Genomic DNA, 13799 nt, shown 5'->3' on the forward strand with positions numbered 1-13799 from the left:
ACTTCAAAGACTTAGTATGAAAAAAAGTAAAATACTTCATTGCTAATTTTTAAATATTGATTATATGCCACAGTTAAAATATTTTGGATATATTGGGTTAAATAAAATATGTTATTAAAATTTTTTAAAAAGAAGGAGATCTGTGAAACTAAAGAAAAAAAAGCAAACACAAAAAACTTTTCTGAAACCCACCTTAACTAAAAGTTCAGGAAATCAACACTTCATATAAAAATGAGCTAAGGAAAAGTATCAAATAAACCCCCCCAAAATTATTATTTAAAAATGACACAAGCTGAATCAGTATCTCTCTCTCTCTCTCTCTCTCTCTCACATGTGCACACACACACACACACACACACACACTTCACATTATATGGTTCATGCTCAGGTCTGAGAATAAGTAATCTTTCTTTTAGCTGCTACCCTTTCCTTCACACTAAGAACCATGAACTAGTAAAGATCTACTGCAAAGAGGATGCACATGCTCACTTTTTCCAAGAATTAAACCCATGAACCGAGTAAATCTATAAAGGTCAGAATCAGCAAGATTGCTAAAACCTTCACAGGATAAACTTGCCTGACTCAGTGTTATCTGACATGGTGTGTGTGACCTTCTTGTCAGCCTAGAAAATCCATGTTCATTCCTCAAGTCTCAGTTTACTTCCCCAATGCAGAATACAGTCAGAAATTGTGAAAGGTCTGGGATTTTACCCTACTTACAAGCTAAGAAGTTAGCTTCCTACATTTCATGGACGCTGGCAGAAGACATGAGATTGCTGGATCAGAGACAAAGGACTTTTTTACTTACAGCTAAGTAGTAGCCAAAACTTCCTGTCTGTGCCAGTTCCTTGGGTCCTCCAAGTCTCACAGGGGTGACACAGATGGGGCTAGAAAGTTGTCTACATACGCAGTGGGTTGCATTACAGGAGAGAAACACTTAACTTGGAGATTCACCACTTTTATAGTGAGCAGTAAGCTATTCTTTGGAGAAAACATTACCTTATCCTTGGGGTTGCTTGCTGCAAATCTAACTCTGAGAAATCAACCAGGTAAAGAAAACTTGGGGCCTTTATTCTTGGCATAGCGAGCAGGAGCATGCAGGATGCTCAGAGCTCATGGAAATTGCCTCTTCTAAACATCTTTATTTTTCATTTATATCCTACTGTGTTTTAACTGTTCATTTACATTTCTTTCTTTTTAAGCATATTTGAGCTCCTTGAGGACAGGGCAGTTTGGTTTATATATTTTTTTATCTCTGACAACTACCTAGCACATGTTTATACTTAATAGGGACTCACCAAATAAACAATGGGTGTACTGAATAAAATCTACCATGGTTAGTGACTTTTCTTTCAAGTATCTTTCTTGGTGGGAAAGTACATATTGGTGGGCACACTTATTCTCAAGGCTTTCTTAACTGGCCTACTCTCATGGCCCAGGCTCTGGGGCATACATGTGGATATAGGATAAATAGTTGTAACTCAAATGGAACATATATGTGGCTTTAACTTCTTAAAAGGAAATGCGATCTTTATTGATGACAATAAAGTCCAAAAATCCTAAAGACTCTTCAAATGAAGAAAACAACTAGACTATACTCCCTGACCCTGAATGAGATTCTTCCTGTTCCTTTGGGTCTTCCTGCAGATTACTAATGCCATCATTATATTTGCCTCCGGTTGTAAAGTTGCACTACTTTGCATTTAACTATCTACTGCATACTGTGCAAATATGTCTTTATGTCCAGCAGCTGGGAAAGACTGGACATTCATGCTGTTACTAAATGCCAAGGCATATCAAAAGGGAAAAGAAACGGAGAGAGGAACATAGACCTTGATTGGCTTATATAAATTGTAACTTTCTGTCTTGCAAGCCCCATTTTATCTCATGGGGCTTTAAGCAGGGAGCATGGCCATGGAGTTCCTCTTTTTTTTTTTTTGTAAGATTTTATTTATTTATTTATTTATTTATTTGAGAGAGAGAGAGAGCATGCAAGTGGGGGGAGGGGCAGAGGGAGAGGGTCTTAAGCAGACTCCCTGCTGAGCCCAGAGCCTGACACCTGACATCGGACTCCATCTCACAACCCTGAGATCATGACCTGGGCAGAAATCAAGAGTCAGACACTTAACCGACTGAGCCACCCAGGTGCCCCGTGGAGTTCCTCTCTTTAATCCCCTGAGCCTTACTCCTAATCCATACCATACGGCCTTCTACACCAGGAGTCTCAGATATGTTAGACAAGCATTTTGTCACAAGGTCTGCGTTCTCATACTTTTTGAGCCAAGTCTTTGTCATGTTGCAATCTCCTGGACTCTTTCACATCCTTACTCCACTTTTAAGGGTGATTACATTGTACCTAACTTGTCTCAGTCAGGGCGGGCTACTATAACAAGACACCACAGGCTGGGTGGCTTAAACAACAGACATTTATTTTCTCACAGTTCTGGAGGCTGGAAGCCCAAGATCAATATGCCAGCATGGTTGAGTTCCCCTGAGAACTCTCTTGCTGGCTTGCAGATAGCTGTCTTCTCACTTTGTGCTCACATAGCCTTCCCTCTATGTGTGCTCAGAGAGAAAGAGAGAGAGAAATTTTTTCTCTCCCTCTTGTTATAAGGACACTAATCCCATCATTAGGGCCTTGCTCTCACAGCCTAATCCAAACCCGATTGCCTCCTAAAGGCTCCACCCCCAAATACCATCACATTAGGGGTTAAGGCTTCAACATATGAATTTTGGAAGGACACAAGCATTCCATCCATAACACTACTGGATAATTCAGGACAATCTCCCATTTTAAAGTCAGCAGATGGGGTGCCTGGGTGGCTCAGTCATTAAGCGTCTACCTTCGGCTCAGGTCATGATCCCAGGGTCCTGGGATCGAGCCCTGCATCGGGCTCTCTGCTCTGTGGGAAGCCTGCTTCTCCTTCTACCAGTCCCTCTGCTTGTGTTCCCTCTCTCGCTATATCTCTCTGTCAAATAAATAAAATCTTTAAAATAAATAAATAAATAAAGCCAGCTGATTAGCAAGCTTAATTCCATCTGCAAACTTAATTCCATTTATAACCTTAATTCCCCTTTGACATGTAACCTGACATTCACAGGTTCCAGGGATTGGGATGTAGACATATTTGAGGGATGATTATTCTGTCTACAGCCATGACCTAAAAAAAAAACAAAAACAAAAACAAAAAAACTAGTAAATAGCTGGCAAGAGCTAGAAAATACTAGGGAGGTATGAATCTCCATTACTTCTGATGTTTCCTTCCCAGAAGGAATTCACTAGTTGTAATTACTGGCTTCTCTCTGCTCAGAAGACATAAGGTGATTTATCTGAGTGGTGAATTTGGGAAGAATAAACTGGTCATGTTTGGCTCAGAGCCTCCCTTCTTCCTTTAGGGGGCGAGGTGCTTATAGGAAGCATCCATTTCACTGCTCCTCTACGGACTGTGCCCCTGCTGGGGGCAGGTGCTGGGTGGAGGGTTGGGGGTGAGGTGTACCCTAAGCCTGGGCTTCCCTTCACAGGGTGGGGAGGGGTGAGTGGGGAAGCCTGCTAATTCTGTGGTTCAATATTAGTAAGCCCATTTGGCTAACAGATCTAAAACCAAATGTTCCCGTTTGGCTTCTATCAGTAATAAAGGTGATATTTTGGCCCCATCTCCCATGTCTTCTGTTTATTCCTTAACGTGGTCAGAATCTAGTTGAGAAAGAGGAATCCTTCTATTAACACTTTGTCATAGACCTCAAGAAGAAGCACTTAAGTCATGATGCTGTTTATTTCCCCAGGATGTCTCATTTCTCCACAAGTAACTGTTTTTTGAGAACAGAGCTTACATGGGAAACAGTGGAGTAGTATAGTGATGGAGTGTAGGTGTTGTATTAAGACTGCCTCAGTTCAAATGCTGGCCCCACCACTTAAATGTTGTATGATGCTTGGCAAGATACTTAACCTCTTGTGCCTCCATTTCCCACCTAGAAAACAACAATACTGGTTCCTACTTCTTAGAGGTTTTTTTGAGTAGTGAGATGAAAGAAGTAAAGCAACTTAGAACAGTGCCTAGTGCATTGTATACATTTGATGCATGCTATTTATTATTACGTCTTACACATATCTGGATCCCCTATTTTATTTAGCATAGGAATACTCAAAAAAATTTTTTAAATAAAATAGGGTTCTCTGCAGCAAGGACTATGTCTTCTTCAGCTTTGTATTCCCAGGAAAAGCACAGGGCCTAGCACAGAATAGAGCTTAAATCACATTTGCTGCGTGAACAAATAAAACGAGAAAAGTTGAAAACTAAGGTAAGAGAATTGTTCCGCTACAAAACAATTTGCTTTGTTAAACTTAATGGCTAATACTAGGGCTTAATTTCTACTTGGTCAGAAAGTCAACAAAGTATATGCTTTTTAAACTAGTGACAAATGCATTTTGTCCAATTTTGCGTTGGAGACTGTATTCCAGGGATAATTCCAAAGCATTTTTACTATCGCCTAATGCAATCCTGAGTCATTGCTGCCCTCTAGTGGAAGAAATCATACGGTGCACATAAAGGTCCTTAGCTAAGCGACTTCTTTAAAAATAACTTTTCTACTCATGTATTTCTTTCAAATACTTTTACACATTTTCAAAAACTTTTCCAAAATTTGCGTTAATATTCTAGGTGACAAATTTGTTTGCATTGATCATCTAGTCTCTTTGGGAAATCAGTCATATCAAATACAATGTTTCACTTTTAAAAATCTGCACCAATTGTAATAAATAGCAAAATAAATAGACATGGGAAAATTGCAACTAAGAAAAGGTCACAAGTGGAGAATGCCATTTAGAAGTATAGCAAGTCTCCAGGGTACTTCTATTGTGTTATTACTTAAATATTTGTGGTTAATCCCTCTGGTTTCTAACCTGTTTTCAAGCCACTTTCAGACCACTAAAGTTCTGCACAAATTTCTGATTCACCTGGGGCATCATCTCTGAGCCTATAAAATGTGCAAAAGTTGGGAAAGAGAAAGTTGGTGGAATATACCAAAATGAAAAAGACACAGTCTCTCTATGTAAAGAAAAAGTACATGGACACAAACACCACTAACTAAAAAAGAAAGCAAACCACTGTCAGAACACTATTCTATTGATGGCCCAAACTCAAAGACATGGGGGTAAAGGGAAGATTTGCTCTAGAAAGCCAGATGGTAAATGAACAGCCTCTTGAAGATGGATAAATCTTCAATAAAAATAAACAAAGGAAAAGTTACTTCAGAGTGAAAAAGTACAGATTGAATTTTGGGAAAGATGACTAGTCAGGTACGGCAACAGTGGCAAGTATATTCAGAAATAAAATCAGAAACAAAGGCTAGTTACAAATCATGGAGGCCTTGAATGCCACCCAGGAAATCTGGACTTCGATTTACCTGCTTTGAACAGTTATTGAAAATTTTGTGAGAGGTCACAGTAAGATCCACATTTGTACAAAGTAACATTGGCTGTAATTTGGAAGATAAATTGAAACAGAGAAATGCTATGGACTCTGAGAAACAAACTGAGGGTTTTAAAGGGGAGGGGGGATGGGGGGATGGGTTAGCCTGGTGATGGGTATTAAAGAGGGCACGTACTGCATGGAGCACTGGGTGTTATATGAAAACAATGAATCGTGGATCACCACATCAAAAACTAATGATGTAATGTATGGTGACTAACATAACATAATAAAATAAAAAAAAAAGAAAGAAAGAAAGAAACAGAGAAATGCTAAAGTCAAGATCAGTTTGAAGGCCACTGCTATATGGTCCAGGCAAGAGAATCTGAATTCCAGCTGTAATAATGGCAACAGAAGAAAAACACCAATGTGTTTCAGAAGAAAAACAAGTCATTCAACAGTGAATTGATGCAGGGTATGGGATAGGAGAGTATAATTAAATAAAAGAGAATAAAAAAATCTTTACCTCGAGTCTAGGCAGCTAAAGAGATGTTGAAGCCAATGAAACAGAGATCACAGAGGAGACAATTTGACATTCTCATTCTTTTCTATTTGCCACATGTGGTTAAAAGACAACGGTGTTCTAGTATCCACCACTTAGGTGTGTTATATTATCCTTTAAATAAGGGTAGAAAAGGGAGATCAAAAATATGTGAGTTCATAATCCAATTTATTTAAATTTTTAACAAAAATCTAAATCACGTAATGCCTCTGCCATTAGGGTTTTCATTGGTAAAATAAAATGATGAAACCATGATGCATTTCTAAGGTCCATTTTAAGATTTAAATTTTATGATTCTTTAGTCCTAATTACCTTAATTAGGTAATCGAGAATATGATTTGAGTTGACATCCAGTATGCATCTGATATTCCAGATAATCCTGAGCTTATAAAAGACAGGGAAACTGTCCACAAAGAGGTGAAAACATGTCATGGAAAGGTGGAAAGGCATGAGATAACAGAATTCTACAGAGGAAGAGAAGGGCTGAAGCCTGAGTGTCCCACCTTATGGAATGGTACAACCACCCGCCCAGTGCCCCAAGCCAGAAGAAACTTACATGTTAGCTTTGACTCCTTCTCCTCACTACCCATCATTCCAACTGGTAATACTTCCAATCCATCTGCTTCTCTCCATCCCCACCGTCATTTGTCTAACTCAGGTCACCATCCTCTCTTACACAAATAACTTAAATAACCTCTTTTAAAAAAAATGTTACTTTGTAAAAGTAATGGTACAAAAAAATACATGATACAAAATCTTAAAATTACCATGAGGTATACTATAAACATTTTCCTTTCACCCTTGACCCTCAGTGACACAGTTCCCTTAACAAAAGGAAACCAAGCTAACCAAAGTTTTGTGTGTCCTCCAAGATACATTTTAAACATATACAAGCAGCACATATATATTGGTTTTCCTTCCCCATTCTATTCACTCAGTACCTTGTTTTGCCACTACATAATACATTTGGGAGATGATCCCATATGAATATATAGAGAGCTCATTCTTTATAACAGCTGCAATGTATGGATATACCATATGTTATATATTCCAATATATATTATTGATATACTATATATATGTTACTCCCAACCTTTTGCTTACACAAACAATGTCGCAATGAATATATTTTCACTCACTTTCTCACAATTGCAGTTATACCTGTGGGCTTACTATAAGTTTATAATATGTTTAATCCTCTATTTCTATGGATTAAATGATTCAGTGTTTACATTACTTTATTTCTATTTCCCTTCCACTTCTCTCCTCACTCCAACACCTAATTTTCATGGATTATAAGATTTCTTTTAGTATTTATCTTTAAAGTTTTAAATATATTTATACTTCTATTACTTCATTTATCAGCTTTAAGTAACTTCTGGCTTCCAAATAAAAAAGGTGCTTATGGTACATTCCATTTCTCATCTTTTATTTATTCTATCATTTCCACCTATCCAAGTTTATAAAATAGATTCCATTCTAACCATAACCCCCACTTCTATTTCCATTTTGATTCTACATTTAATCATACTGGCACCTCGCTCCACTCCTTCTGTCAGTTTCTCCACTCATCCAAGTTGTTCAAGCTTTCCTGTTAGAATCTTGATGAAATATCCGGGGCAACTGGGTGGCTCAGTTGGTTAAGCATCTGCCTTCGGCTCAGGTTATGATCTCAGGGTCCTGGGATGGAGCCCCCTTGAGTCTGTTTCCCCCCTCTCCCGCTGCCCCTCTCCCTTGCTCATGTCCTCTCTCTCTCTCAAATAAATAAATAAAATCTTAAAAAAAAAAAAAAAAAAAGTATCTTGAAGAAATCCATCTACTATAGATATTCATGGAAATTACCTTCTCTGGAGTTTTTAATGTTCAAAGATATCTGTTGTCTTTATAACGAGAATGATAATTTCACAGTGAATACATTCCTTGAATCCACATTTTCTTTTCTTGAGGAATTTTAGGCACTGTTCCACTGTTCCCTAGTATTGATTGTTGCTGTGCAGAAGTATCCCTGAGGCATACTTCATCCCAGGAAAACTTGACACAGAACAGTCAGCACTGATATCATACTTTTTAAAGATATAAATGGTCCTTAAAGATTAAGACTCTTGTGCAATGAGGCAAAAAGATCAGATTTCATACATGGAAAAAAAATGTTTTCCTGGGATGAAGTATGCCTTTTCCATAAATAGATCCAAGGCTTTGTTTCTAGGGAAAAATTCTTAAATTATACATTTAAAAATTGATCTGTTCCATTTAATCTGTACCCTCTGATGTATGTTGGATCTTCTTTACCTTTCCTATCAATTATTTTTTAAATTTAATTTAATTTTATTATGTTATGTTGGTCACCATACAATACATCATTAGTTTTTGATGTAGTGATCCACATCAATTATTTCTGTTCCCAATTCTTTCACTTTTTTTATGGATTGTTTCATTTTTCTTGCTTTTCTTAATTCTACCTATCCTCCTTGTCTCCAAAGTGTTTTCAGTTATGTCTAGTCTCCTTTGGGCTAGTTTCAATGAGACTTTCATTTCTATAATACTTTCTTATTTCTTCCCTGAGGTCATTACTCAATTCCTTCTGTGGTCTCAGTATATCTTCCTTGAGTCTTTGGAGCTCTCTGTTTTGAGTTTTAATTTATAGAGAGAATGCAAGATTGAAATTTGCTATTATTTTGTTTTATCCTTTAATTCATGACAACATGCTTGGTCAAAATTTATATCTGATCCATTATGACCATTTTCCTAATGAGAGTTTTCTTTCTCCACTTATTTTGCCTGTTTATTATTTCTATCTTCCTTTTTTGGAGGGTGGGGGATATATTTATAAGATCCCATGCTGATTCCTTTTTGAATTACTGCTCATATTTTAATGTGTTGAGTTCTTCCTGTGGTCACTATTGGTAAGAGGTTTATAAGAGAAAGGAGCCAAGACCATGTTCTAGATTAGCAGAAATTCTTCCTGGTTCATAATGATGTTCCTTACGGTACAGGATTATGTGTGTAAATTTTCTTTGCTTTTAGTTCTTCTTAGTCAACAAAGATCAGTAGCTCTAGGGTGCCCCCAAATGCAGTATCTCTCTTACCAATAAAATCTCTCTTACCAAGAAAATCTCTCTCCTCCACCCTATCTCACCTATAAAATAAAATAGGAAACCCAGATATGGCTTATCAGTGTGATTCTCCATTCACTCTTACTGGCTTGCTTCTCATTTTTCTGAACTACATCTAGGGATGCTCCCACTGGCACACTCCCATTTTTCCAAATAAGGAAATGTTTGGGGATCTTTCCCCCGCCTTCAAAGTATAGCATCTCCTCTGGAGAACTTTTCCCTGCCAGTTTTGGCTGACATATACAGATGCAAGCAGTATCTTTCTCTATCTGTTCATACTCCTTTTAACCATAACTGCTCTCAGGAATCCTTTCTCATATATTGTGGTTCAGGGATATAGATCTCACCTAATTTTTTTTTTCAAAGATTGAATTTGCAATTCTATTTCTTGCTCTTCTTATCTTGCATTGATTTTTGAGAGAAGAGTGTAGTGCCATCTTTCCTTGGCCATTTTATAAATGGAAGTCTCTATAATAGCGTTTTATTAGTCTCCCCACCTCTGGTCTACTCCTTCAGTCTATTTTTCTTTACAACAAAAATGATCTAAAATGCAAATATGATGTCAGTACCTTGCAAGAAACCCTTTCATGACTCTGCATACTCTTTTATCATTTAAATTTCAGTGTAGTTAGCTTACAGTGTTATATTAGTTTCAGGTGTACAATATAGTGATTCAACTGTTCTATATATTACTCCATGCTCATCAAGATGAATGTACTCTTAATCCCCTTCACCTGTTTCATGCATTTCCCCCTTTCCACCTCCCCTCCGCTATCTCTTTGTTTTTTGGTTTGTCTCTTTTTTCCCCTTTGTTTTTTCCCCTTTGTTTCTTAAATTCCACATATGAGTGAAATCATATGGTATTTGTCTTTCCCTGACTGCCTTATTTTGCTTAGCATTATACTCTCTAGATCCATCCATGTTGCTGCAAATGGCAAGATTTCATTCTTTTTGATGGCTGAATAATATTCCATTGTATGTATATACAACATCTTCTTTATCGATTCATCTATTGATGGACATGGGGTCCTTCCATAATTTAGCTGTTGTAAATATTGCTGCAATAAACATAACGGTGCACAGATCTTTTCAAATCAGTGTTTTCATATTCTTTGGGTAAATACCTAGTAGTGTTGATTCCTGGATCATAGGGTAGTTCTATTTTTAATTTTTTGAGAAATCTCCATACTGTTTTCCACAGTGGCTGCACCAGTTTGCATTCCCACCAGCAGCACATGAAGGTTCCTTTTTCTCCACATGCTTACCAGTACTTGTTGTTTCTTGTGTTGTTCATTTTAGCCATTCTGACAGGTGTGAGGTGATATTTCATTGTGGCCTTAATTTGCATGTCCCTGATGATTAGTGATGTTGAGCATTTTTTCATACATCTGTTGGCCATCCATATGTCTTCTTTGGAGAAATGTCTGTTCATGTCTTCTGCCCAATTTAAATTGTATTAATTGTGGGTTTTTTGGTGTTGAGTTGTATAAATTCTTTATATATTTTGGATACATTAATTGGATATGTCGTTTACAACTATCTTCTCCCATTCCATTGCTTGTCTTTTAGTTTTGTTGGTTGTTCCCTGTTGTGCAGAAGCTTTTTATCTTGATGAAGTCCTAGTAGTTTATTTTTGCTTTTGTTTCCCTTGCCTCAGCAACATACCTAGAAAGATGTTGCTATGGCCAATGTCAGAGAAATTACTGCCTGTCTTATCTTCTAGGCTTTTTATGGTTTCATGTCTCATATTTAGTTCTTTAATCCACTTTGAGTTTATTTTTGTGTATGGTGTAAGGAAGTTGTCTAGTTTCATTCTTTTGCATGTAGCTGTCCAGTTTTCCCAACACAATTTGTTGAAGAGACTTTTTCCCATTGCATATTCCTGCCTCCTTTATTAAAGATTGGTCATATAATTGTGGGTTTATTTCCGGGTTTTCAATTCTGTTCCATTGATCTATGTGTCTATTTTTGTGTCAGCACCATACTGTTTTGATTACTATAGCTCTGTAATATAACTTGAAATCTGGAATTGTAATACCTCCAGTTTTGCTTTTCTTTTTCAAGGTTGCTTTTGCTATTCAGGGATTGTTTATTCTAGTTCTGTGAAAAATGCTCTTCATATTTTGATAGGATGGCATTAAGTATGTAAGTTATTTTGGGTAGTATAGACATTTTAACAATATTTGTTCTTCCAATCCATGAGCATAGAATGTCTTTCCATTTCTTTGTGTCTTCTTTAATTTCTTTCATAAATGTTTTATAGTTTTCAGAGTACAGGTCTTTCACCTCTTTCATTAAGTTTATTCCTAGGGATTTTATTTTTGGTGCAATTGTAAATGGGATTGTTTTCTTAATTTCTCTTTCTTCTGCTTCATTATTAGTGTATAGAAATGCAATGGATTTCTGTACATTGATTTTGTGTCCTGTGACTTTACTGAATTCATGTATCAGATCTAGTAGTTATTTGGTGGAGTCTTTAGAGTTTTCTGTATATAGTATCATGTCATCTGCAAATAGTGAGTTTTGACTTCTTCCTTGCCAATTTGGATGCCTATTATTTCTTTTTGTTGTCTGACTACTGTAGCTGGGACTTCCAGTATTATGTTAGATAAAAGTGGTGGTAGTGGACATCCTTATACTGTTCCTGACCTTAAAGGAGAAGCTCTCAGTTTTTACCCATTGAGTATGATGTTAGCTGTGGGTTTTTCATATATGGTCTTTATTATATTGAGGTATGTTCCCTCTAAGCCTACTTTGTTGAGGGTTTTTATCATGAATGAATGTTGTACGTTGTCAAATGCTTTTTCTGCATCTATTGAAATGACTATATGGTTTTTATCCTTTCTCTTATATATACATCAACATGATGTATCATGTTGATTGATTTGTGAATATTGAACTACCCTCGGATCCCAGGAATAAATCCCACTTGATCATGGTGAACGATTTTTTTAATGTATTGTTGGATTCTGTTTGCCAATGCATATGTATTTTAGAGAGGGAGGGGGGTGGAGGCAGAAGGAGAGGGAGAGAGAGAATCTTAAGCAGGCTCCACGTCCAGCGTGGAACATGATGCGGGGCTCAATCTCAGAACCCTGAGATCATGACCTGAGCCAAAATCAAGAGTCAGACACTTACCTGACTGAGCCACCCAGGCGCCCCTGTTTGCCAATATTTTGTTGAGGTTTTTTGTATCCATGTTCATCAGAGATATTGGTTCTCTCTCTCTCTCTCTTTTTTTTTTGTGTGTGGTGTCTTTATCTGGTTGGGTATCAGTGCAATGCTGGCCTCATAGAATGAATTTGGAAGTTTTCTTTCCTCTTCTAGTTTTTGGAAAAGTTTGAGAAGAATGAGTATTAACTTTTCTTTAAATATTTAGTAAAACTGTTGTTCAACATAGTACTGGAAGTCCTAGCCTCAGCAATCAAATAAAAAGAAATAAAAGGCATCCAAATTGGCAAGGAAGAAATCAAACTTTCACTCTTCACAGATAACATGATACTCTATGTAGAAAACCCAAAAGACTCCACCAAAAAATTGCTAGAACTAATACAGGAATTCAGCAAAATCGCAGGATATAAAATCAACATACAGAAATCTATTGCATTTCTATACGCCAATAATGAAGCAGCAGAAAGAGAGATCAAGGAATCAATCTCATTTACAATGGCATCAAAAACCGTAAGATACCTAGGAAAAAACCTAACCAAACAGGTAAAAGATCTGTACTCTGAAAACTGTAGAACACTTATGAAAGAAATTGAAGACACAAAGAAATGGAAAAACATTCCATGCCCATGGATTGGAAGAGCGAATATTGTTAAAATGCCCATACTCCCCAAAGCAATCTACACATTCAATGAAATCCCTATCAAAATAACACCAACATTTTTCACAGAGCTAGAACAAACAATTCTAAAATTTGTATGGAACCAGAAAAGACTCTGAATAGCCAAAGTAATGTTGAAAAAGAAAAGCGGGGCGCCTGGGTGGCTCAGTCAGTTGAGCGCCCTACTCTTGATTTCGGCTCAGATCATGATCTAAGGATTATGAGATTGAGCCCCACATTGGGATCCCTGCTCAGCAGGGAGTCTGCTTGACATTCTTTCCCTCTGCCTCTCCCCCCATTCTCTCTCTCTCTCAAATAGTTCTTTGATTGTTTCTTCTCTTGCTCTCTTCTCTCATGGTTTGCTAGCTTTCTTTAGTGATATACTTGGATTCCTTTCTCTTTATTTTTTGCATATCTATTACTGGTTTTTGATTTGCGGTTACCATTAGGTTTGTATATGACATCTTCTGCATATAGCAGTCTATATTAACTTGATGGTCACTTAAGTTGGAGCACGTTCTTTATTCTTCATCCCTTTATGTTTTTGGTATACAGTATCATACTTTATATCTTTTGATTTTGTGAGTCATTTGACTGATTTTTACAGATACACTTATTTTTACTGCTTTTGTGCATCCTACTTTTCTTACTCTTATTTAAGGCCTTTCCTTTGCACTCAAAGAGTCCTCTTTAACATTTCTTGTAGGGTTGGTTTAGTAGTCATGAACTCCTTTAGCTTTTGTTTGCCTAGGAAATTATCTCTCCTTTTATTCTGAATGATAGCCTTGCTGGATAGAGTATTCTTGGCTGCAGACCTTTTCCTTTCAGCACTTTGAATATATCATTCCACTCCCTTCTAACTTGTAAAGTTTCTGCTAAGAAATCTG

Source organism: Phoca vitulina, unplaced genomic scaffold, assembly GCF_004348235.1.
Source record: "Phoca vitulina isolate PV1807 unplaced genomic scaffold, GSC_HSeal_1.0 scaffold8, whole genome shotgun sequence".
Classification (NCBI taxonomy): Eukaryota; Metazoa; Chordata; class Mammalia; order Carnivora; family Phocidae; genus Phoca; species Phoca vitulina.